A 24,279-nucleotide genomic window follows, 5' to 3' on the forward strand; every position below is an offset into this window, starting at 1 on the left:
GTTTGAACATTCACCATCTCCCAAGATTGTTCCCATAAGTGCAGCTCAATTTTTAGCAAATCCTTCCTTACATTGGGTCAGATCTGTATTGTATCAAATTACCTCCTTGCTTTGCCCTACCGGTAAGTATCAATTCCTCAATATTTAACAAATTTGACTAATAATGATACTCTTTTCATGTTTCCTTTTTCTTTTGCCTCTTATAAAGGGCTTATTCACCATTTCAAACACCTACCTATTACTCTTCCCTCTTTTAATGAACATGGGTTCATTTGCCTCATCAAATATTATAACACGTTATTTTGTAACTAATTAGAAGGGTTATAAAATGAAAATCATATAAAAACATATTCATTTAACTATATTTTTTGAAAGAAGTGATTGTATGCCCAGAATTAACTAAGGTTTGTGATGGAAGGACAGATCAGCCCTGTATAAACTGTCTTGCTTTCCCCTCACTATTTAGTGGTTATTGGTGCCATTACAAATGATCACAAATGCAGCACCTTAAACAACACAAACTTGTTATCTTACAGTTCTGCAGGTCAGAAATCTGTCCTGGGTCTCGCTGGGCTAAAATCAAGATGTCAGCAGAACGACGTTCCTTTATGTCGGCTCTGGGTAGGATCTGGATTCTTGTTTTCTCCAGCTTGTAGAGGCTGATCCATGCCTTTGTTCATGGCCCCTTCCTCCACCTTCAAAGCAGTAACTGCAGGTCGAGTCCTCACATCACATCACCACGATCTGTGTGATTAGATTGACCACCTGGATAATCCAGGATAATCTCCCACCTCAAACCAAATCACATCTGCAAAGTCCTTTTTGCCATGTTAAGTAACATATTTCCAGATTGTGGGGATTAGGGCATGGACATTTTGGGGAGCCATTATTCTGCTTGCTACGGCCACCTAAAATTTTTGATTGCCGCCAGTAGACCCAGAGGTGCTTTGCTGACATTTATACTCACTGAACTAATAGCTCCTGCATACTTGCTGTTTAAAAGGTATTATGTTAAATATTATGAGAAATGCTAAGAGAAATCAAAATCGTTATGTAAACCATCTCTATTGGACACAAATCTTGCACACTGTCTCCAGTTTTCCCAACAATGCCTCTTCCTTCTCCCCTGCGCTAGCTGGCCCCCTACTTTTGGACTGCAGGGATTGGGTCCGACAGTCACTAGTAGGATCTGAGCATTTATTGAGGGGCTGGCTGGTGCAACCCCAAAGTTCAGGGGAATTAGCCTCCAGTGAGGTAAACCTTGATAAAAGGGAAAAGGGACATGGGAGGGCTGACCAATGATCCCCTCGCTTTTGCCTGGCAGCTTTTTCTTAACAACTTTCTGGAGAAGTTCTGTATGCTGAGTGAGCATGTCTGCTGGGCAACACCTTTGCTGCTCGGCAGCTAGTTGTGAAGCAATAGCCGGTGCAGTGACACTTTGCGTCACATTCTCCTTTCCTTTCTTTTGTTCTTTGTTTTTTACACTCACTCTCCTGGGCTTGCACTTCTCAAATAAACTGCTAGTGTCTTAACCCTCATCTCGGGCTCTGCTTTCTAGAAGACCAAGACAAGACACTATCTCATTAGGCTTTCTCTAAATATACAAAATTTGAGACATCTCCAAACTCATGAATGCTTTTCTAAATTACATAAAAGCCTTAAAATACAGTACTTCTCCCTTATCTGCAATGCAGATAGTACTGAATCCTATATATACTATGCTTTTTTTCTTGTACACACATACCTCTTCATTGAAGAGAAGCACTTTACGGCGACTTTTTGACACATCCGAATCGCAGCATCACTACTACTGTGCTTTGGGGCCACTATTAAGTGTCACTTGAACACAAGCACTGTGATACCACCACAGTGGATCTGACCACTGAGACAGCTACTAAGTGACTAACTAGTGGGTAACGAATACAGAGTGGATACGCTGGTCAAAGGGATGGTACACATCCCAGGTGGGAAGGAGTGGGGAAGTGGGAGATTTCATCACCCTACTCAGAACGAGGAGCGATTTAAAATTTATGAGTTACAGCCCTGGCCTGTTTGGCTCAGTGGTTAGAGCGTTGGCCTGTGGTCCAGAGAGACCTGGGTTCAGTTCCCACTAAGGGCACGTACCTCGGTTGCAGTTTGTCCCCGGCCCTGGTTGGTCGTGCGGGTGGCAGCCACTCGATGTGTCCCTTTCGCATCGATGTTTCTCTCTCTCTCTCTTCCTCTCTCTCCCTCCCACTCTATCTGTACAAAAAATGGAAAAATGTCCTCGGATGAGGATAAAAAATAAAAAAATAAAAAATAAAATAAAATTTATGAGTTACTTATTTTTGGCATTTTCTATTTAACATTTTCAGATTGCAGTTGACTGTGGGTCATAGAAACTGCGGAAAGTGAAGCCTGGGATGAGGGAGACCACTGTAATGGTAAGCATTAGTCTTAAACATAACTATCGGAGATAAGCAGAGAAACACATTGAGGGCACGCTTTTAAGCCTGTCTTCTTTTTCATAGATGTTGCTCACTGAGCTTCACCTGTTATGGGTCATGACTTCACCTTGACTTCTTATGAAGGGTGCAATCCTATGGTGATTCCTCCTCTTATAAAACAGTGATGGAAAACACACTCACTCCCTTCTTTGGAAATCCTTATTTTTTCAAACAAGGGACGAATCCTGAACTTGAACTGAGAATTTGAGTCCTGGCTGTTTGGCTTACTGGCTGTGTAAAATGCAGAAATTGTTTTCAGAAAAGGCGAGGAAACTAAGGCACAGGGAGAATTAACCAGTGTGAATAACACCAACATTTAGACTTTTTGCCTAGTATCATGTAAATGACTTTCATCAGATTTTCCTACAAAGCCTGCCCCAGTGTCTACAAATGTCACTCCACAGATACGCTTCCTTCTACTAATTGGTTATCAGCTTTCTTCAATGTGTCTCTTGTCTTCCCAACAGGCTGTAGGGGCTTGTGGGCAGGTTCTCTTAGCCTTTTTTAAATTTTCCCACAGGGTCCATCAGGGTGTCTTTTATAAAGCAGACACTGGATAATGGTTGATTTATTATTGGACATGACTCACATAGTAAATACTGAATCCCACTGAGAAATCTTTAATGTCCTTTCTAAGTAGGCAGTGATTAGAACGGACTGTTCAACAATACAAAGATATTCCCTGCAGCCTGACTTTGACATTTTCCCATTCAGTTTTGAAGGTCCCCTGGACATGACCAAATGGGGGATCACAGAATATGACTCCATGTGCAGCAAAATATTCTTCATGTTCAAATGTTACCTGCACCCAGTGGAAAGCGAGAGCAGAGAAGCTCCGTGGGTTGCCCGGGGGACGTCCTTGGTCCTGTGTTATGTTACACAAACTCTCTCAGGGCGCTTACTCCTGTAGCTTTGCAGAAGTTGGCCCGATGGCCTGGAGAACTGAAAAGATTATGTATTTGCTATTTCTTATTTCTCAAAAATGGCAATTCAAATTACATTAATCTCAGGTGATATTTACCTTGGTTAAAGCATGCATGTTAAAGCAAGTGCTTTTCTTCTAGTCAAAGTGGAAATGATGGATAAGGTTTAAAAATAGTCAGATAAGCCTACCCTGCACATCAAGCTATAAAAATAGAAGCCAGGTCTACGCTTGACAGATTCCAAAGATAGTCTTCGGTGTGATTAGCTAATACTCACGGTATTACAGGTCTCTTTAATATTAATGAATCACTAATGTCAATGTGAGAAACTGTGCAATGAGCATAGAAGCTTTTAAGCATAATCACCCAGGCAGCAGTAAGATTTACATTTTGGATTTTTCAGTCATTAGAGAAATACTCATGAATAAGCATATGTTAAAAAACATCCTTTTATATGGAGGGTGATGCTTCGGTGGGTGATTTTATATGGTGGTATATGTGTGCTAGAACAAGAAAGATAGATAGTTGTTACAAATCAGGAGTTGCCACTTTCCCTGAACGTGCTCCTTGGCCAATAGATTGAGAACGTATCTATCTACACTACACGGCATCCAATGACTTCTATATCAAGTGCCCAGAAGTGGTGAAATCCTTTACTCTGCATTCCATCCAGGGATGTTTCCTTCCGAACCATGTGGCAGGATACATTATCCGGATTATAATGTGTATTCACCGCTGATGAAGAGTCAGAAAGAATGAGATTCATTTGGGTTTTATGTTCTCTTTATTTCCCTCTCACTGCCACTCTCATTCATCAGGGTTGTTTGCAGGCCTACATCAGAAGTTGCTTGAAGACACTCTCCTCGATTTTGAGGAAGCCTAAAGTATTTGTTTCTGCTAGGTGTCCCTCAGGACTAGGTCAGGCACCTTCTGAGTAGCCCTACTGTGTGCTCCATCTTACCACCGTTCTCTATCATAACGTCATACTTCTTTATATCTCTCCCCCCAACTGGACTGCACATACTCCTTTATTAAATAAATGAATGACGATGGGCTCTTCCTGTAAGAATGTTTAGTTGCTAGAACTTTTTAATTATCTTTGTTATGATAATATGTAAAAAGGAAAATTACACAAGCCCCTCTCTGATGTTTAGAAGTGGTAGGTATATTGAGAATATTCAGGAAGAAAAAAAATTCATCTAAAAATGTTTACACAGTAGCATCACCCACATTCCCACAGTAAATGAAATCCTGAAATTCAGCTGAGGACTTACTTGGGCCATGTGCCCTGCTACACAGCATGTGGTCAGATCTAGACACACCAGAACACTTCCAACATTTTACTTACTTTTTTCCAGACTATAAATATAATATTTGTCAATTTTAAGGAAGTTTAATATATAGAAAAATATAGAACATGCTCATCATAATCTCATCTCCCAAGTGTATAAACTTATCCACTTCCTCCCATCATCACTTTTAACAGGGTATTATTATTCTTTTGCATCTTTTCCAAAATGATAAGTAAAAAATGATGCCTCTTGGTTTAACTTGTATTTCTTTATTTACTAGTGAGGTTGATCTTCTTTTCTCAAGTTTTTGGGTCATATTTAGGTTAAATTTTAAAATTTGGTTGATTTTTGGACAATGTAGGTTAAAGAAGCAGAACCCCACCAATTTCCTGTACCCCTCCCAACTACAGCCCCGCCCCCACCCACCCAGAGGTTACTGCTTTCATTATTTTTGTGATAATTGGTATCTATCTCTTTTTATAGTTGTACCACTTCCGTGGACATTCCTAAACAACAGATAATTATTTGCCTGTATCTGACTTCTATATGAAGAAAATACCGCTGCATGTTTTCTCCTGTGGCTAGCCTGTTTTGCTCAGTACTGTGTGTGTTGGTTCATTGGTGTAATTGCGGCCTATGAAGGAGAAAGGGAGACGACTTCAGCGAGTGTGAGGACTCCCTACTGGCTTAGCAAAAACTTTCTTGCAATTGCACTGAAGTCTGTGATTCTTCTACCCAGTTCTTCCTGCCCGTTTCCTTCATACAATTTGACGTGCATTGTGGCCCAAGATTCTCCCCTTTTGTATTAGTTTCCTAGGGCTCCTGTAACAAATTACCACAATGTTGGTGGACTGAAACAACAGAAATTTATTCTCTCACAGCTCTGGAGGCCAGAAGTCTGAAATCAAGGTGTCCGCAGAGCTGTGCTCCCTCCTACGGCGCTCGGCGAGCATCTTTCCTGCTTCTCCCACCTTCTGATGGCTCCATGCTTTCCCTGGTTTGGGGCTACATAACCCCAGTCTTTGCCTCTGTCCTCACGTGTCCTTCTCCTCCTTCTCTCTCTGCCTTTCTATTATAAAGATACTTGTTGAATTTAGTTAGGGATCACCTGGATAATGTAGGATGATGTCATTTCAAGATTCTTAACTTAATTACATCGGCAAAGACCCTTCTTTCCAATAAGGGTTCTGAGACATGGACATATCATTTTGGGACCCGCTGGTGAAGCCGTCATTCAATCACCTTCTTTGGATCCCTCCCCTTTATCCTTCATGTGTGGTCCCCCCAATATACCTAGTGCATGTCTAATCTCATCTTAGCATCTGCTTCTTGAAGGACCTGATCCAACACAAAGTATTGAGCAGAACAAGCTAGTACTGCATTTAGGAAAGAGCTTAGGGAGTGATGTACTCAGACTGTGATTCAGGTCAGACCCCTTGAAGGGGAGAAGAAAGGAAGTTAGATTGGGTAGGAAGAATTTTACACAGAGGTGCAGTTCCAGGAAAGATGTGTCTAGAACAGTGGCGAGTCCCTGAGCCCATTAAAGCAGTTCTGAGTCTCACAGACAGATCCTCTGTAGTCATCAGCTGTGCTCAGTCATTAGCAGGTGCCGTGGCCTAGGCAAGAGTGTGTGCAGCATCTGGGACTGCCAATTAATTACGCTCTTTGCAGCAAGACATCTGAGAAGCTCCTTTTCATGGCCAACACAATCTACCCCTTGCACTGCACAGATCTACTTTTCCCCCCAGGAGAGATTTAAGAGGGGCAGGTTACTCTCTCAAGGACAAAGCCCCTGTCACTGTTTATGGTCCCAGGGCCACATCTGGTACTCACCCCCACTCCTCTTCTATCCATTCTAAATTCCCATCACCCTCAGCTGTCATCTCAGCCGGTCCCAAATGGTGGCTTACCTTTGGAAGGTGTGAATCAAACCTTCATTCCCGAGGGATCTGAGCCCTTGGTGATCACACCCTTCTCCGACCAGGGTTGCTGCACACATGCATTCATAGTACAATGATGCAAGGAAGAATTGGTTCCCACACCTATGCATTCTTCCTGTGGGGACAGAGTGCCATTTTGAGGTCTCTGATTTAATGTATATAGTGCACCATGAAGGACTGGTACCCCAGTCCTTCAAGTGCTGCCTCTGAGCTGGCACTTTAGCCTTGTCCTTAGAAAGTCATTCTTGTCCTCTTTGAGGCTGACTGCTTCTGGGTGGTCTTGTATGTGCTATGTAGCCACTGGTAATGGACACACACCCCTATTTCATTGTCAAGGAGGTGAGAAAGTGTGTAGTAGTCTCCATTTACCCCTCCTTCAAGGCTGATTTTCTGCTTCTGTGCCTTAGTCTATATTGCAGGAGGCGAACTGTTTGGTATGGCATCACCAGATTGGATTCAGGCAATGGGAATGGGGTATGTGGGGAGAAGCAGCATGAAATCGAAGGAAAAGTGAAGAAAACATTTAGAACCTTTTTTTTTTCTGCCAGAATCCCCGCCCTGTGTTCCTCTATATGCTTTCATAGCGCCCACTCTCACCAGACCCCGTTTCCCTCTTTCCTAGGCGCGGTGACAGTTTCCCTCAACATTTTCCTTAAGCTTGCCCTTAATTGTTGTGTGGGTCCCAAGCCTGTGGTTCTCAGGACAGGAGGGCAAGACCACACATGTAGTAGGTAGCCATCCTTGTGAGGGTGAACCACTGGCATTTCCAGGGTGGAAGGGGTCCAGTGCAGTCCACTCGCCACCAAGTGCTCTCTTTGAGGGGTAAACCATACTGGGGCTCAAACCGGTTTCTGTTGCTAGCAGGTTGGGCATTCAGAGGCAGTGATAACTAGACTGAGTTTGGTAAGTGAAAGTCTGTTGGGTCTACTTGCATCTTCTGCTCCATTTATGGGCCTCCCATGCCAGTTCTGGGGTGGCTGGTGCTGAAAGCTAATGTCAAATGGCAGGGTCATTTTGTGGTTATTTACTGCCTTTTTCTGTGGTGGGTGCTCTCTGGGGGCTGTTAGCACATGGCCCAGAAACCTCCACATTTTGTGTCCACTACCACATGGTTGTTCCCATGCTTCTTTCCCGGGCCTCCGTGACTGGAGAAGGTAGCAAAAATAGGGTCCATTTGGACGAGGAAAGGTACAAAAAAGAAAATTCCAGTCTTATACAAAGTTGAATAGTTCTAGAGACTATTACAAACATAATAACATAGGTGGGTAAATTTGACTAAAGTGATTACTTAAGATTTAGAAATAACCTATTTTTTTTTTTTTTTTTTATTCTTAGCAAGCACTGCCAACCTTATGTCAAAAGCTAAAGAAAGAGACGAGAAATAATTCCTGGGTAGTTACTAGGCCCGAGTCCTCATTCTAGCTAGACACTGCCAACCCAGGTACAGGAACAAACAAGACGAAACCAGAAGAGAGTATGAAGCCATAAGAGGTGTGTGAAGCCACAGAGGGTATGACCTGAATTTGAGGCAAAGAGCTCTCATGGGTAACTGCCAAATGAAGGATTAGCCCACAGTTTTAAACCTCTCTCTTCCCACCAAATAGAATAGGAGCACTCTGGGCTTTTGGAGTAAGAAAGCTTCTGGTTTGAGGAATATGCCATAAGGGATCCTGCTAAGGGCCTTATGAAAAGGCACAGTTGGAGCAAACAGCCTGCTGACAGCTGAGATTTGAATTTCAAATGCAGGAACTTCTGAAAGAAAAACAGTCTTAGCGCAACATAAATTGCTTCCAAACACTCAAAGACACAGCAGAAAGGGCAACGGAAAACCCCATGAGGCAAAATAATTTTGATAAACTGTTACAAAATCTGTTCTTTTCTGCATCCCTCACCTCCCCAACCCCCCTCCAAGTAACCAAAAGAAGCAGTAAAATTAATTGAAATGGTGCAGGAAGTTCCAAGAAACTCTGAGCAAAGAGGTATATTTGAAAACTAGATGCCATGACTCAATCAACGGTCTCCATTGGGGAAATAACCCCTGGAGAGAAAGAAGCTGGTGACAGAGTGAAGTCAGGCGGTCAGCTGGTATATATTTAACTTGTAAAGGTGGAGGCTGTGTCCTGCTAGGCAGCTCTTAAACTATTCCTAAAGGCCCAATGTGGTGCATGCATGCAATTAATCACCCCATGTTTTGTCATCAAGCAGTCTGCAATAAATTTCAGAGACCTCAATGGAAAAGAAACCTTCACTTTAGGCCTGGAAAAAGGATCCATTGCAGCCTCTGCGTGGCTGGGATCTGAGAAGTTCCACTGTGTGTGTATATCTGCATCTACACCCACACCTATACCTATATCTATATATTTATAGATATAGATAGATCTCCCTATATATCTATCTATCTATAGATAGATTCAGTATCTATATCTATACATACACACACAGTGGCATTACTTAAGATTTAGAAATATGAAATTTCTAAATCTTAAGTAATCAGCCTCCTTGCCTGAAGAGTATCTGCAGTGGCAGATACTCCAATGGATCCTTTTTCCAGGCCTAAAGTGAAGGTTTTTTTTTTCATTGAGGTATCTGAAATCTATTGCAGACTGCTTGATGACAAAACATGGGGTGGTTAATTGTTATGCATGCACCTCATTGGGCCTTTAGATCTATCTATATCTGTATCTGTGTCTGTGTCTGTCTGTGTCTGTGTCTGTGTCTGTGTCTGTGTCTGTGTCTGTGTCTGTGTCTGTGTCTGTGTCTGTATCTGTCTATATCTCACATGTCTAGAAACCATCAGAAGGTTAATTCTTTTTATAGAAAGAAAAATACAATGTTGTGAGCCACATCTGAGGAGCTGAGTAAGACGAGTTGGAGGGTAGGCTTTAGAATGAAAGTGAAATGCACAGGCAGATTGCTGGTTTTTCACGCCTGTTTTCTTTGTGGTTAATGTGTCTCTACCGATGACCTCATCAAAGAGCATATTTTGGATCCCTGCATTTAAGGCTACAAACGTATTATTCTACCAGTGGGAAATAGGTTCCCATAGTCCCATTATGGAAGCCAAATTGCTTCATCCCCAGAAGCCAGAAGATTTCACTAGCTAGCAGTGGGGAGCCCATACAAAACTGTAATTTGCAATCTGAATCTAATTTCAAACCTCATCTTAAACAATGAAAATTAATATATAGAAGAAACTCCTTGTACCACTAGCTAGCTTCCCCCCAAATTCTTTAGATTCATGGGTAATCAATTTCTTAAAGAAAATTAGAGTTTAATCATTGCCTCACACATCCTTTTAATTTTGATTATACTGACTATGGTAAATATTGGTGAAGATCCATTGTGCATATTAAGAAACAATTCATCACATTATCCAAAAGAATGAGTCCTTTTCAAATTTTACCAGCTTAAGAAAACAATTGTGCCTTTTAACAAGTGAAAAATTTATGTGAATTTATCCTTAAAATACACTAGACAAACTTCAGAGGGGGTGGGGGAGGGAAGAGAGAAACCAAAGAACTTATACATATAGGCATAACCAATGGACATAGACAACAATGCTGGGGGCGGGGGGCGTACACGGGAGGAGGGTGTCAATGGGGGGAGAAGGAGAAACATCTGTAACAAAAATGAATTAATTAAATAAAAACAATACACTGGTAGGAGAGCACTGTACTAAAGCGAGATTGAATTTAGGGGCTGTCACTCCCATGGATGGAGAAAACGCTGTGTATGAGAAAGGTCACACAGATTTAAGCTTTGGCTCTGCTCCCGCACACCCACCCCTTTCTAAAGCAGAATTAATGAGCTGGCTACTGTCTCCAGCTTCCCAGCCCTAACAAGCTCACAGTGGAGCGAAGGAAAAGAGCAAGGGAGATTCACAACTGAGAAATGTCCTGTAACTTCAAAGACGCTCTGTAGGCAAGACAAGATAAGGATATTATTAGACAAATAAACACACCTCCCTGCAGCAGTGGAGCTTGGAAATGACAGTATAGGGCCAGCCTCCTCAAAAAGAAAGTGGCAAGAAATATCGAAACTCCTTTTCACCTTCTGTACATCCTACTTGATTTCTGGAGCTCTTAACAAATGAGAATTGGCCAACTTGTGTTTTTTCTCCCTGTACATCTTCCCAGCCTTTGCTGAAAGTAAAAGCAAAAAAGCTGAGAAATGATCACAAGTTGGACAGAAGGCAGGAATTGAGTCTGAATAATTTGCCAGCTGTTATCCGGCTGTGGATAACGAAAGCCTGAAGGACACACACCACAGCAGAGATCTTCTGGGGCCCGAAACTTATACAATTTTGAGGGGAGTCCTTTAAGGAAAAGAAGACCCATTTATGAAATCAATACTAAGTATGAAATTGCTTATTCAGAACGAGAAATCATAGGAATTACATGTTTTTCAAAGTTGAGAAATACTTTTACATTTAGGGCTTGTCATTTCTCTGCTCAATGACTGTCCTAATTCTTTTCTGTTCTCACCAGCAGCAGAGAGGCTGTTGTAAGGTCCAGTCACATAATTTGTGGGGCACAGTGCAAAATGGCTCTCCACAGCCCTTTCCTCAAAAATTAAGAATTTCAAGATGACAGCAGCAGGCATTAAGCCAAGCACTGGGCCATTGTGAGTGCAGGGCCCCATGTGACCACATAGATTGTATACACATGAAGCCGGTCCTATCAGCATTGCAAATTACAGAAAAATGATACAAATAATACAGTATTTTTATGAATAATGGACCCGCCTCTATGCTATGTTCTTCCGATATTTATTTTGCTGCAAACTCTTTGATTGCCACTTCATATGATGACTATTTTGTAGTACCTTTTTCAACAGAGAGACGTGAAAAACAACTGTCTTTCTTTTAGCATATTTGATTAAAATTGGTCTTTCGTTTTTTTTTTTTGTCAGCGTAGAGACATTTCTTTCAGCATCACAACTCATTCCTGTGAATGTTTTTAGGATTGTTGTCTGACTGGGGAAAATCACTGCTGAATTTCTATCCCACAGGAGCTGTGAGGTTTGTTTTCCACCGATAGACGTTGTGCCACCTGCACACTTCAGGTGCCAGACTACCCCGGACACATTCACACCACAGTGCAACTCGCTTTCTGTTGTGATGGGGGAGCTGGCGCCAGAGCGGGTGGTGGGAGAGTCCTTGAAGCCATTCCATACCAGAACAGGTAGCAATAACATGGAAGTGCTCTCTCAAACTCCATTATTCCCAAACTTAAGCTTCTCTTGGCTGAATTACAAAGACACCCATGGCCCCAGCACCAACAGACAGGAGGAGACATGTGATGGAGTTTCAGGGAGGGTGGAAAGTCAAGGTGGAAAAAGAAAGTGTTCATAGCTGATCCTTGTTGAAAGATCTCCCTTTTGCAAATTTTATAACATGTGACACAGAAAGGGCCTGTGTGTAAGCCTAATCCCCATTAGCCTATTAGTAAATCTACTTCTAATAGTAAAAAACACCACACTGACATCTGGCAATCTGCCAGTTAGAACAAAGTATTATGCCAGCTGCAGAGGAGAGGTTCGGGGCTGGCAGTAATACAGGCTGGGCAAATGGTGGCTATTATCTTTGTTGAAGGACAGGTGACTTTCCAACTCCACGTGGCAAGGGCAGCTGGCTGCCCTTCTGTATTTTTAGGTGCCTGTTTCCACTTACGTAAGGAAGTGGATGGCAGTGGCCTGATGGATCATGAAACCTATTGTAGAGTAAGACTTGTTTGAAGTAAATGGCCTCTTCTGAACAGATCATTTGGCATTTACTCCTTAAAAAAATGCTTGTACATTTATGATAAAAAGTGTTTCCCAGAAAACTAAACTTCTGTTGTGAAAAGAAACATTTTATTCGCACCTTTCTAGGGCTGGAATTACAATAACCAAGATTGCACCTTGGAAAAAGACCTAATTTGGCAATGCCCACGTCTTGTCACTCAGACAGTAGGTTCCCAGCTTTTATAGAGCTGAAGAGTAACTGTGGTTCTCTGACTTCGGTTTTACAATCCAAGTTCAAGAGACAAACAAGACAGTCGGCTATAACACAAAGGGAAGAGACTGGAATGATATGCGGTGATGTTGAATACATCTTTAGGGTCAACTTTCCACCCTTTATGCCAGAGAGAGGGGCCGTGGCAAAGAGAATGGAAAACCGGATAATGTGTCCAGATGGTCAGGGCCAAAGCCCCGCTCTCTGGGGCGATCTGACGGCCCGTTTTTCCTCCTCATCCTTCTTGATCTCTCAGCCACCCATGAAATGGCTGAACTCTTTTCCTGCTTCAACTTTGACTTTGCCTTCCGCACACTCACTTTAACTCCTCTGTTTGAGCTTCCTGTCCCCTCCTCCTCCCTCTGCTCTCCTCTGTGCTTTCTCCTTCGCTCTTTCCCTTCCCCTCACCTTCATCCACAGGCTGCGGATGGGTCCTCTCCCTCGCCCTCTTCTCTTTCCCCTTCTCAGCTCACCTGACTGACCCTCTGGCTTTCCACACCCCAACGTGCCTGAGATCTTTCTTTTGTGTTGCCATCCAAGTCCTCTTAGTTACTTTTTTCAAAGCCTGGGGGTCTTCTCTGACTCTTCCAACCTCTACTTCTGAAATCTCCTTGTCCTATTTTTTTTTTTTTTTATCCTCACCCGAGGACATTTTTCCATTTTTTGTACAGATAGAGTGGGAGGGAGAGAGAGGAAGAGAGAGAGAGGGAAATATCGATGTGAAAGAGACACATCGAGTGGCTGCCACCCGCACGACCAACCAGGGCCGGGGACAAACTGCAACTGAGGTACATGCCCTTAGCGGGAACCAAACCCGGGTCTCTCCGGACCGCAGGCGGACGCTCTAACCGCTGAGCCAAACCGGCCAGGGCTGAAATCTCCTTCTCATCTGTCCTTCTCTCTCACCTCCAATAGCATTAGGCTGTCTTCACTGCTTAAAAAAAAATCTCCTAATTAATTCTTTCTGCTTTAATCCCCACCCTTTTCATCTATTTATTTTACTATAATAAGATTCAATTATTTTAATCTTCCAGATATTTCCTCTAAGTACAATTAGAATATTACACTCCTCTGCCCACACGCCTTCCATAGCTCCCCACCGCCACATTTCACAAGGTAGAAAACTCCTTGGTACAACATCTGGGGCTTTTTATAATTTGACTTCAGCACATCTTTTCCAGCATTATATCATACAACTCTTGCTCACTCACACTTTGATTTAGTGGGGGAGGAATGAAGGGAAAATATATAACACGAGTGTCCATGTGGATAATTGAGACCTGACCGACCAAATTATGTATTTCTCCCTAAGCACCAACAAATGTTTTGATGAGAGATTTAATGAGAAAGGACATGTCGCTAAGTTAATGGCTAAGAAAATGAACGGAGGAACGGGGCCAGTAATGAGCACAGATGCTCTTAAATGGAATGAGCTGGATACACAGGCTGTCCTCACCCGTGGAATGTGTAAAGCCCTTGGAAAAAGCAACTCTCCAGTGACTGAAGGCAGACTTTGCAAATGTCCCTCAGCGCCGTTTCCGGAACACCAAAATCTTATAAAAATTATTATTAGTGGACTGAAAATGTCTGCCTTTCTTTATGAAAGACAGGGAAATACTCCAGAATACCTAACCTGGCATACTTTCCCTAGATTTCTATTATCTCTTTCTTTGCACTGATATTTTATGTCATCTCTTGTGGAAAGCTAATTTTAAGGCAGTTTTCACCACATTACTTTTTCTCAGATGGAGATCTGATCATTTGGGGACATAAAAGGAAGTGAGGAAAACGCATTAGGCAAAACTAAGACTAAGATATTAGAAAAAAAAAAGTCACTGTAATAAAACACAGGCAAATGCTACTTTCCTTAAATTATTTTTCCTGTTAACGTATTGAAGAATAGATATGACAAGACAATATATATTCTATTCTTAAATACCAAAGTCCTAGTTTGCTTTATCTGACTATTTATATCAATTACATATTTGTAATGAAGCTTACTTCTAACACATGTATGCTGAACTCATATCCTATTCCTCCACCCATCACACTCACACATATATGTTCACACGTATTTATACCATTCAAAGGAATAAGGTGAATGACAGATATTTAAACTCTACTGATACATATTTTCAACTGACAATACATTCTCTTGGTTTTAATCATATTGGCTTTGAATAAAATAAAAAGTGAAAACAAAACAGTGAATACATGTAAGAAATGAGGTACAAAGAGTTTTAAATTCAGGAGAGGACATTTTGGTGTAATTTAACTGAGTGGAAGAGATTTTATCACTTTGAAAAGTCATATATATGCTCTAAAAATTAAAATATGTTGTGATTAAGTGAATAAAAATAAAAGTCATTAAAAGTTTGCATATTTAATCATTTAACCATCTTAAAATACTTTCAAAATCAAGAACACAAAAGTAATGCTAGACTTTAGTTTACCAACATTAATTAAGTCTCTTACTGCCATTAGAAGTAAATTAAAAATACTATTAAATTGGTCTTACAAATGTCTAAATTGAGACAGAAAAATATCAAGTGAATTTCTCAGGGTTAGAGTTAAGTCAGTAGAAATTGGAACAGGCGGATTTTAATTTATATTTGTATCTTTCTAATGATTATTGAAGTGTCTTCTTCTTAGCATACTGGCTAATGATATTAGTTATATAAAAATGTACAAGATGTCTTACTTTTGAGAATCATGTTTCTTCTGATTAACTTTTACAAAATATTAAGAACAAAAACTAATATATTTCTTATGCAAAGTAATAAAAATATTTTAAAAATCATTTGGATACATAAAATAAAATAGCTTTTATGATAGAAAGAAGAGAAAATACTGATTGGTATAAGAATCGGTTAACTTTAAGACAAGCACTAAGGAAAACCATGACATATTTCTTTTTGATTCTCCCAGTCCCTGACTATCATCAGCTCATGCTTTTCCTCCTGGTTTTGAGTTCTTTTATGGGTTTATGATCAATTGGGGATTCCTTTTCTGTCTTTCTACCTAAGCTATGTTTTGTGACATACTTTTTAAAGACTTTAGTTTTTTAGAACAGTTTTAAGTTTACAACAAAATTGAGAGGGAGGTACAGAGATTTCTCAGATGTCCCTTCCTCTAGACGTGCACATATAGTTTCCTCATTATCTTCATCACTCATCAAAATGATACTTTTTTTTTTTTAACCAAGGATAAACCTATACTGACACATCATAAAAGTCCACAGTTTACCTTAAGGTTCACTGTTGGCATTGCACATTCTATGAATTTGGACAAATGTATGAAGACATCTATCCATCTTTATATCATACAAAGTAGTTTCACTGCCCTACAAATCCTCTGCACTCTGCTTATCCATCTCCCTGCTCCTGACCCCCATTCCAGCATCCCTGGCAGCCACTTATATTTTTGTTGTCTCTGTAGTTTTGCCTTTTCCAGAATGTCATATAGCTAGAATCATCCAGTATGGAGCCTTTTCAGATTGGCTTCTTTCTCTAAGAAATATACGTTTAAGATTCCTCCATGTCTTATCGTCTTATCATGGCTTGATAGCTCATTTCTTTTGAGCACTGAATAAATATTCTATGATCTGGATGTACCACAATTTATTTATCCCTTCACATGGTAAAGGACATCTTTTGGTTGCTTCCAAATTGTGACAATTATGAATAAAGCTGCTATAAACATGCCTGTGTAGGTTTTGGTGTAGACAAAAGTTTTCAACTTCCTTGGGTAAATACCAAGAGTGTGACTGTTGAATTGTGTGTTAAGGGAATGTCTAGTTTTGTAAGAAACCACTAAACTCTTTTTCCAAGTGACTGTACCATTTTGCATCCCCACCAGCAAGGTTCATGAGAGTGCCTGTTGCCCCACATCCTCTCCAGCACTTGGTGTTTTGTCAGTGTTCCAGACTGTGGCCCATCTAATATGTACATAGTGGTAGCTGGTAGCTCACTGTTGTTTTAATTTGCATTTCCCTGATACTTATGATGTGGAGCATCTTTGAATAAGCTATATCCTCTTTAGTCAGGTATTTGTTAAGGCTTTTGGCTCATTTTTTAATCGAGTTGTTTTTTTTTTTTTATTGTTGAGTTGTAGGAGTTCTTTGTCTGTTTTGAAGAACAGTCCTTTATTACAAACATCTTTTGCAAATATTTTCTTCCATTATGTGGCTTGTCTTTTTTATTCTCTTGACAGGAGCATTTGCAGAGCAATACTTTTTAATTGTAACGAAGTCCAGTTTATCAATTATTTCTTTCATAGATCAGGTCTTTACTGTTGTATATAAAAAGGTATCACCACACCCAAGGTCATCAATGTTTTCTCCTATGTTATAATCCAGGAGTTTTATATTTGTGCATTTTACACTTAGGTCTATGAACCACCGTGAGTTATTTTTGTGAAGAGTGTAAAGTCTATGTCAAGGTTAATAATTTTTGCATGCGGATGTCCAGTTGCTCCAGCACCATTTGTTGAAAAGACTATCTTTGTTCCATTGTATTGTCTTTGTTCCCTGGTCAAAGATCAATTGATTCTATTTATAGGGTCTATGTTTGGGCTCTTCATTCTGTTACATTGCTTTATTTGTCTAGTTTTTCACCAATACCATACTCTCTTGGTAAAGGCAGCTTTATAGTACGTCTTGAAGTTGGGTAGCATCAGTCCTCTAAGTTTGTTCTTCTCCTTCAGTATTATGTTTGTTTTTCTGGGTCTTTTGCCTTTCCATATAAACTTTAGAATCAGTTTGTTGAAATCTGTAACATATGTTTCTGGGATTTTGACTGGGGTTGCAATGACTCTTCAGATTAATTTAGGAAGAACTGATATCTTGACAATATTGAGTCTTCATAAACATGGGATATCATTCTATTTATTTAGTTGTTTGATTTCATTAATTGATACTATTATTTTATCCAGGTTTTTATTGTATTAGCATAGTTTGTCATATTGCCAAAAGTTTCCTAATTTTTTTATATTTTTGTTTCGTGATCTTTAAAAGAAGAAATAAGCTCTGGTCCCTTGCTTTTATATTCAGTAATAAAGGCAAATTATACCTGTGTTAGCCAGTAGGTAAGCCCATACTCTCAGAGCTCATTAGTAGGAAGGTGAAAAGATGTGAAAGTTGGCAAAGACCCTGAAACAAAAAAGGGGAGAGGAACAGGACTAGGGGGTAGGTAACAAGGAAGATGTTGACCTTCCCTCAAGGCTAAGCCATTCAGACCATCCAGGCAAAAGCAGTGCTTCTCTCAAGGCACATGTAGCTATGTACTGACTCCCATGTTGCTTAGTAATCAACAAGAGATAAGACAATGGAAAGAAGTTAAATACGCCTTATTTGTCTTAGATTTCTAAAATATTCAAACTTTCAAATCCAAATAAATGAAGAAGATTTCAGGGGTAATTAACCTCATGTAGTTTCACAGTTAAGTTTATTTTTCAATGTCTAAATAGTGTCAAGCAGAATTAGAAAGCTCTTGTATATTTAAACACTTGTGCTTTGGCATATAGATCTATGACAAAAAAGATGCCATCTTTTGTCTGTTTTTATTGATTTTTTTTTAGAGAGAGAGATAGAAACATCAACATGAGAGAGAAACATCATAGGCTGCCTCCTGCATGCCCCCTACTAGGGATAGTGTCCAAAACCCAGGCATGTACCCTGACTGGGAATCCAACTGGGACCTCTCAGTCCATGGGACAATCCTCAATCCACTGAGCCACACCAGCTAGGCAAGATACCATCCTTTTGATGGTTGATATTAATAATGCTGTTTCTGCACTATGTAAATTGATGCTATATATGAGTTATGCCTCTCTCTCTCTTTTTATTGACTTTTAGAGAGAGTGGAAGGGAGAGGGAGGGAGAGAGAGAGCAACTTCAATCAGCTGCTTCCCGCGCACACATAGGCAGCTTTAACAGGGATTGAGCCCACAACCTGGGCATGTGCCCTGACCAGAAATCAAACTGGTGACCTTTTGGTGCATGGGACGATGCCCAATCAACTGAACCACACTGGCCAGGGCAGTTTTTTTTTTTCAATATTATTTTGTATTAGTTTCAGCTATACAGGAGTTATGCCTTTCTTTGATGTTTTGTTAAAAACCAAGATTATTTAGATGGACCTGGAGATTATTATGTGAAATAAGCCAGTCAGAAAAAGACAAGTATCACATGATCTCACTTATATGTGGAATCTAATGAACAAAATAAACTGAAGAACAAAATAGATCCAGACACATGGAAGCAGGGAACAGACTGACAAACCTCAGAGGGAAGGGGCAGGTAGGAAGAGATTACTCAAATAATTTATGCATAAATGCACAGCCCATGGACACAGGCAATAGACAGGTGAAGGCCTGGAGGGGGGGGAACTTAGGGAAAATGGGGGCTATCTGTAATACTCTCAACAATAAAATTACATTAAAAACAAGATTATTTATTATAATAAATATTTTATTACAAAACGAGGTGATTTTATAGCATCCACTCTTTACATTATATTTACGCCTGTTTTATAATGTGGCAGGCATTTAAAAAATATAAACTTGGTATATGTTTGAAGAAGAATGTCAAGAAAAAGATTTTATCTATTCCATTCTATACCATGATCCTTTACTTAAAGGCTGAACTTCACATAAAGTTCAAGAGAGCACCTGATTTTTAAAATGACTGTGGGGGGTGGGGGGGGCAGCATAATATAACACTAAATTGAGCAAATTCAATTCACCAGAATATCAGACCTTTAAGAAATAAACAAAGCAAGCCACTGAGACTGTATTTGCATTCCTCTGCACGTCACCTTGGAAACCCAGAAGACAAATGGCCTTTGTTTTCTCTCTCAGTTCAGATCAAGTCCCTCTGCGTACCATTTTTATAACAACCTGGACCTTTGCCTTGTGGCACTTAAGCACAGTTGCAATGATATACTTATGAGATTAATGTTTAACTGCACCTCTAGACTAAAAAATCCACAAGGACAGATGGTGGTTTGTTTTGCCTTTGGTTCTATCCTCACATCTAGTTCAGTGACCGGATCTTAATAGGTACACAGTAAATATTTTTTGAAAGAACACATCATGAATGTATTATACAATTATGAACTGGTTGTACTATATCATGCAATAATAGTTGTAATTGAGGCAACTTCTGATAATCATTAGAACTGACACAAATGTAAGAAATATAGCAACTTTCAGAATAAAAAATTGTTGACTATCACATAAACTTCGTAGTTGAACTGAGATCCCTTCTGGGAACCAGGGCAATGATTGTCAGCTGTTCATTTTTCCTTATGTATTAATTTGATTCTTTCTGTGTGCGTCTTTATTTTCTTTCCGAGTATATTATTTGATTTTCTCTAAAGGTAACCGTGCAATGACTTCATGCAAATACCACTTTTAAATTACTAAGTTTTTGGTGAACAAGCACAGAAACAGAAACGGAGGGGAAAAATCTATTGTATATTCTTTTTTGAAACAGTTTTGTTTTTTCTTTTAACATCTGAAACACGGTAGTGCTATTTACAATTATGTATTTGACAACCCCACCTCTGCAAAATAATTTTCTTTAAGAGACACAATTCTTTCTATCAACAGAATTACGATATTGAATTGAAAGAAGTCTGTCTAATGAAGCATAGCTCAATTCAGCATCTATCTCTGAAAGTATTTAGGTTTAAACCTTGGATTTACTGTGGCATTGTGGTCTCTTTATCACTCTAGATAAGAATCTGTACAATTTTATTTTAAAATGTTTCAAATGAGTTTCAAAACCTGCTTACTTTTAAAGAGAAATAGGGGAGCTGTAATGAAAGAAATGAACACTGTCAGGTTGTGACATGCTGGGCAGATGAAAACAACACCCACTGCAGCTGATAAAAAACAATGTGGAAGGCGTCTGGCCCAAGGACTTAACCAAGATAATTACATAATGTGAGACAGAAGAAATAAAAAAGATTAGAAGCAACAAAAAGTTATTTTGAAAACTGATACCTCACCCTGAAATACAGGCTTGTTACTTCCCTTAGACAATCAACTTCGTTCTCCTCTGGTTCTCAGAGATAAGTCACACCAGGAAGAAAGATGCAAGGAAGTTTACTTTGCTCAAAATTAAATGTAAAAAATTACTCACGTCCATTCCATGGGGGAACACAATATATATTTCTTGAATGAAATTATTATTATTATTGTTTTTTAGTGAATGAAGTTACTCCTGGTTGCTGTTTGGTTCTCATGTTTCCATCAACGCTGGCCAAACCACCCTCGTGGGGCTAGGGTTGAGCACGTTCATCCTGGAGGCCCTTGTAGCAAGTAGCCTTTCACCAGACGGCGCGGATGCTCAGCAGGAGTTAGAGCGGGGTGCCCTTCCTGGGTGCTTCGACTCCTGGCTTACTGCCTTGAGAACTTGCTTGGCCTGTTTTGAAGAGAACTGAAGTTTATGTAAACCCCAAATTTCCCCTAATTCCATTGTTAAAGTTGGACAGGATAGAGGGTGGTCTCTGGGGCCTGGATAAACTGGTTATAAAAACAAGGGAGTACTCTTTGGGTTCTTGTGGGGATGGGCAAGGCACTCTCAAATCTTTGGGTGCAAAGTAGTCTTGGTCTCAGAAATACAGTTTGCTCCAGGGCTCCCTGAGGGGATAACTCTCCAGGAGAGTTTGGGTTGTGACAACTATGAGTTAAATGGATATTTCTTAGGTCAAGGAATGTTTTTTAAGGCAATTATATAACTTCTTTTTATAAAAAAAAGACTAGGGAATCACACATATCTCACAAGGATTGGATGATGATAATTTCATATATTTGTATCCAAGACGCAGGATGTCCATCTACAAGATTTTTGTAATTGTTATTAACAGCTAAGATTTTAATGAGTGAACACATTTTTGAAATGGGCTGCAAAAGGAATACAGTCGGCCCTTGTTTATCATGGTTAATCAGCTCCAGACTCTACTGTGATAAATGAATTTCCGAGAAGTAGAATTCTCTATATACACAGTCGTCCCTCGCCACTTCGCGATTTGACATTATCGGCTTCAAAAAACCACGATGGAGCGAAGCCAAGAAAGTCGAAGCGCAAAGTGGCGAGGGATGACTGTATATAATGTTTTATAAAAGAGGGATAGACATATAATAACTGGATTAGATGCTTGGCTTTATAGATAACTAGAAAATAGTGAAAATAATATTATCCTGAAAATAATGGATTTTATGCAAAAGAAAAATTACTGGGGAAATAACAGTAGCACAGAACGTTAATATTACATCCACAAGACCCCTTTGTTCTTTGCAAACAGCTGGACTTTCATTCATTTGCAGATCTTGGATTAGAAAGGTATTTATTATGCAATTAATTAAGAATGACAGGGTTTTTAAAAATTCAATTGACTTTCTGCTGGTGGATGCCACCGAAAAAGCATCCTTCAAGTCTCCCCTCCTGAAGCCTCATGTCTCGGTCAGTCTCCCAAAGAGTGTGAAGAGCTGTGGAAACTTTTTACTGGAGGTTTGAGCTTTGAAACAACCGGCGAGTCTGAGTGGGGATGCTCAAGGACGGTGTGGTGATGATAGGTCCAAACACCAAGCACTCCAGAGGCTTTGGGTCTGTCATGTTGCCACTGGGGAGCACGTGGATGCAGCCATGCATGCAGGCCCTACGAGGCAGATGGAAGAATTGTGGAACCAGGCAGGGCTGTCTCAAGAGAAGATCCTCAAAGACCTGGTGCCCACTTAACTGTGAAAAAGACTTTTGCCAGTGGTGTTCAAGAAGACACTGAAGAACGTCACCCAAGAGATTATTCTGAACATATGGGAAAATTGCAGTGATTGACATCATGGCTGAGCAAGGCAGTGGCAACAAGAGAGGCTTTGCTTTTGTGACCTTTGATGACCGGGACTGTAGGCAAGACTGTCCTTCAGAAACACCATCCTGTGAAGGGCCACAACTGTGAAGTAAGGCAAGCTCTGTCTAAGCAGGACGTGGCTAGTGCTCTGTCCAGCCAAACAGGTCGAAGTGGTTCCGGAAACTTCAGAGGTGGTAGTGGAGGTGGTTTTGGTGGGAATGACAACTTTGGTTGCGGAGGAAACTTCAGTGGTCGACGTGGCTTTGGTGGCAGCATGGTGGTGGTGATACGGTGGCAGTGGGGAGGGCTATGATGGATTTGGTAACGATGGTGTTTATGAGGAGGCCCTGGTTACTCCGGGGGAGGCAGAGGCTATGGAAGTGGCAACCATGAGGGCTGTAACAGCGGAGGAGGCAGAGGTGGCTAGTGGTCGTGGAAGCAATTTTGAAGGTGGCAGAAGCTAAAAAGATTTTGGGAATTATAACAATCAAGCTTCAAATTCTGGACCCATGAAAGGAGGAAACCTTGGAGGCGGAAGCTCGGCCCCTGTGGTGGTGGAGGCCAACACTTTGCCAAACCACAACGCCAAGTGGCCGTGGCAGTGCCAGCAGCAGCAGCGATGGCAGTGGCAGAAGGTTTTTATTACCGCCAGAAAACAAGCTTAGCAGGAGAGGACAGCCAGAGAAGCTACAGATTACAAGGGATTTGTGAGCTCAGCCCAGCACAGTGGCAGCAGGGCCAAAGAAGACATGTTTTAGACAACGCTCCTGTGCACGGGCAAAAGGCTCGAGGACCGTATTTGTGACTAACTGTATAGCAGGTTATTTCCGTTTTTGTTCTGTGGAAAGTGTAAAGCATCCCAACAAATACTTTTAACATATATATACTTATTGCACCCATGCTGTTGATTGTTAGATGTAATAGTCTGATCATGACGCTGAATAAATGTGTTTTTTTTTTTTTTTTTAAATGTGCAGTGTAAAGTTAGTCTACTCTGAAGCCATCCTGGTAAACTTCCCCAATAGTGTGAAGCTCGGATTCCTTCAGGGGGGTGCCAGGTTCCATTTGAAATGTATTTACAACCTGCTTGGGCACAGAAGCCAATGTCTTCAGAAACCTTGGCGTAGTTGAATTGACAGTTACTGTGCTGTGACTTGGAGTTCAGCATTAAGAGGGTCACCTAAGCAGAGTCATGGAGTTTACTTGGTTATTAATGATTGTTGGCACATGCTATGCAATGTGTCTACATTGAATTTTACTAGGTGAAATTATAGATGGGCATGAAGCTTGTGCAACAAAAAAATCAAATGAATATCCTCTTGAAAAGAAATTCAGCTGAGGTGTCTCAGATTTCATTAGTTAAGACAAACATTTATTGAATGCTCATCAAGTGCTGCAATCTGTTAGCTTTCGAGGTCTCAAGGATGAATGTGATATTGTCTTCACTTGGGAGAAGTGATCCATTGACTAATAAGTTCACATGGTGCCTGATGAATACGTATACAACGTAAAACAAATCTCTACTTTTTCTGTAATAGACATTTGATGTTAAATTCTAAAAGAGAAATCAATACTCCTTTACAAAGTATTTTCCCTCTGTAGACAAAACATTCTTACTCTGGAATTAGAGTAGGTCTAGAAGAAGAAGTCTTGGGTAATAGGGACCTAGAAACACTATGTTACAGGAGGGACAGCAGTAGGGCAGGTGTAACTTTGAGAAGTCTTGAAATATTCTGACAGCTATGAGGGGAAAGAGATTAGTCTTCCTCCGTTATTCAGAGGTCAGAAC

The 24,279-nt window shown here is 40.5% G+C and overlaps 1 pseudogene; it reads left to right on the plus strand.

The window, feature by feature from the left end:
• The first annotated feature begins 21,699 nt into the window (after positions 1 to 21,699).
• On the plus strand, positions 21,700 to 23,201 carry LOC118621455 (annotated as a pseudogene).
• The last annotated feature ends 1,078 nt before the right edge of the window (positions 23,202 to 24,279 follow it).

The sequence above is a fragment of the Molossus molossus genome, unplaced genomic scaffold (genome assembly GCF_014108415.1).
Source record: "Molossus molossus isolate mMolMol1 unplaced genomic scaffold, mMolMol1.p scaffold_m16_p_8, whole genome shotgun sequence".
Lineage (NCBI taxonomy): Eukaryota > Metazoa > Chordata > Mammalia > Chiroptera > Molossidae > Molossus > Molossus molossus.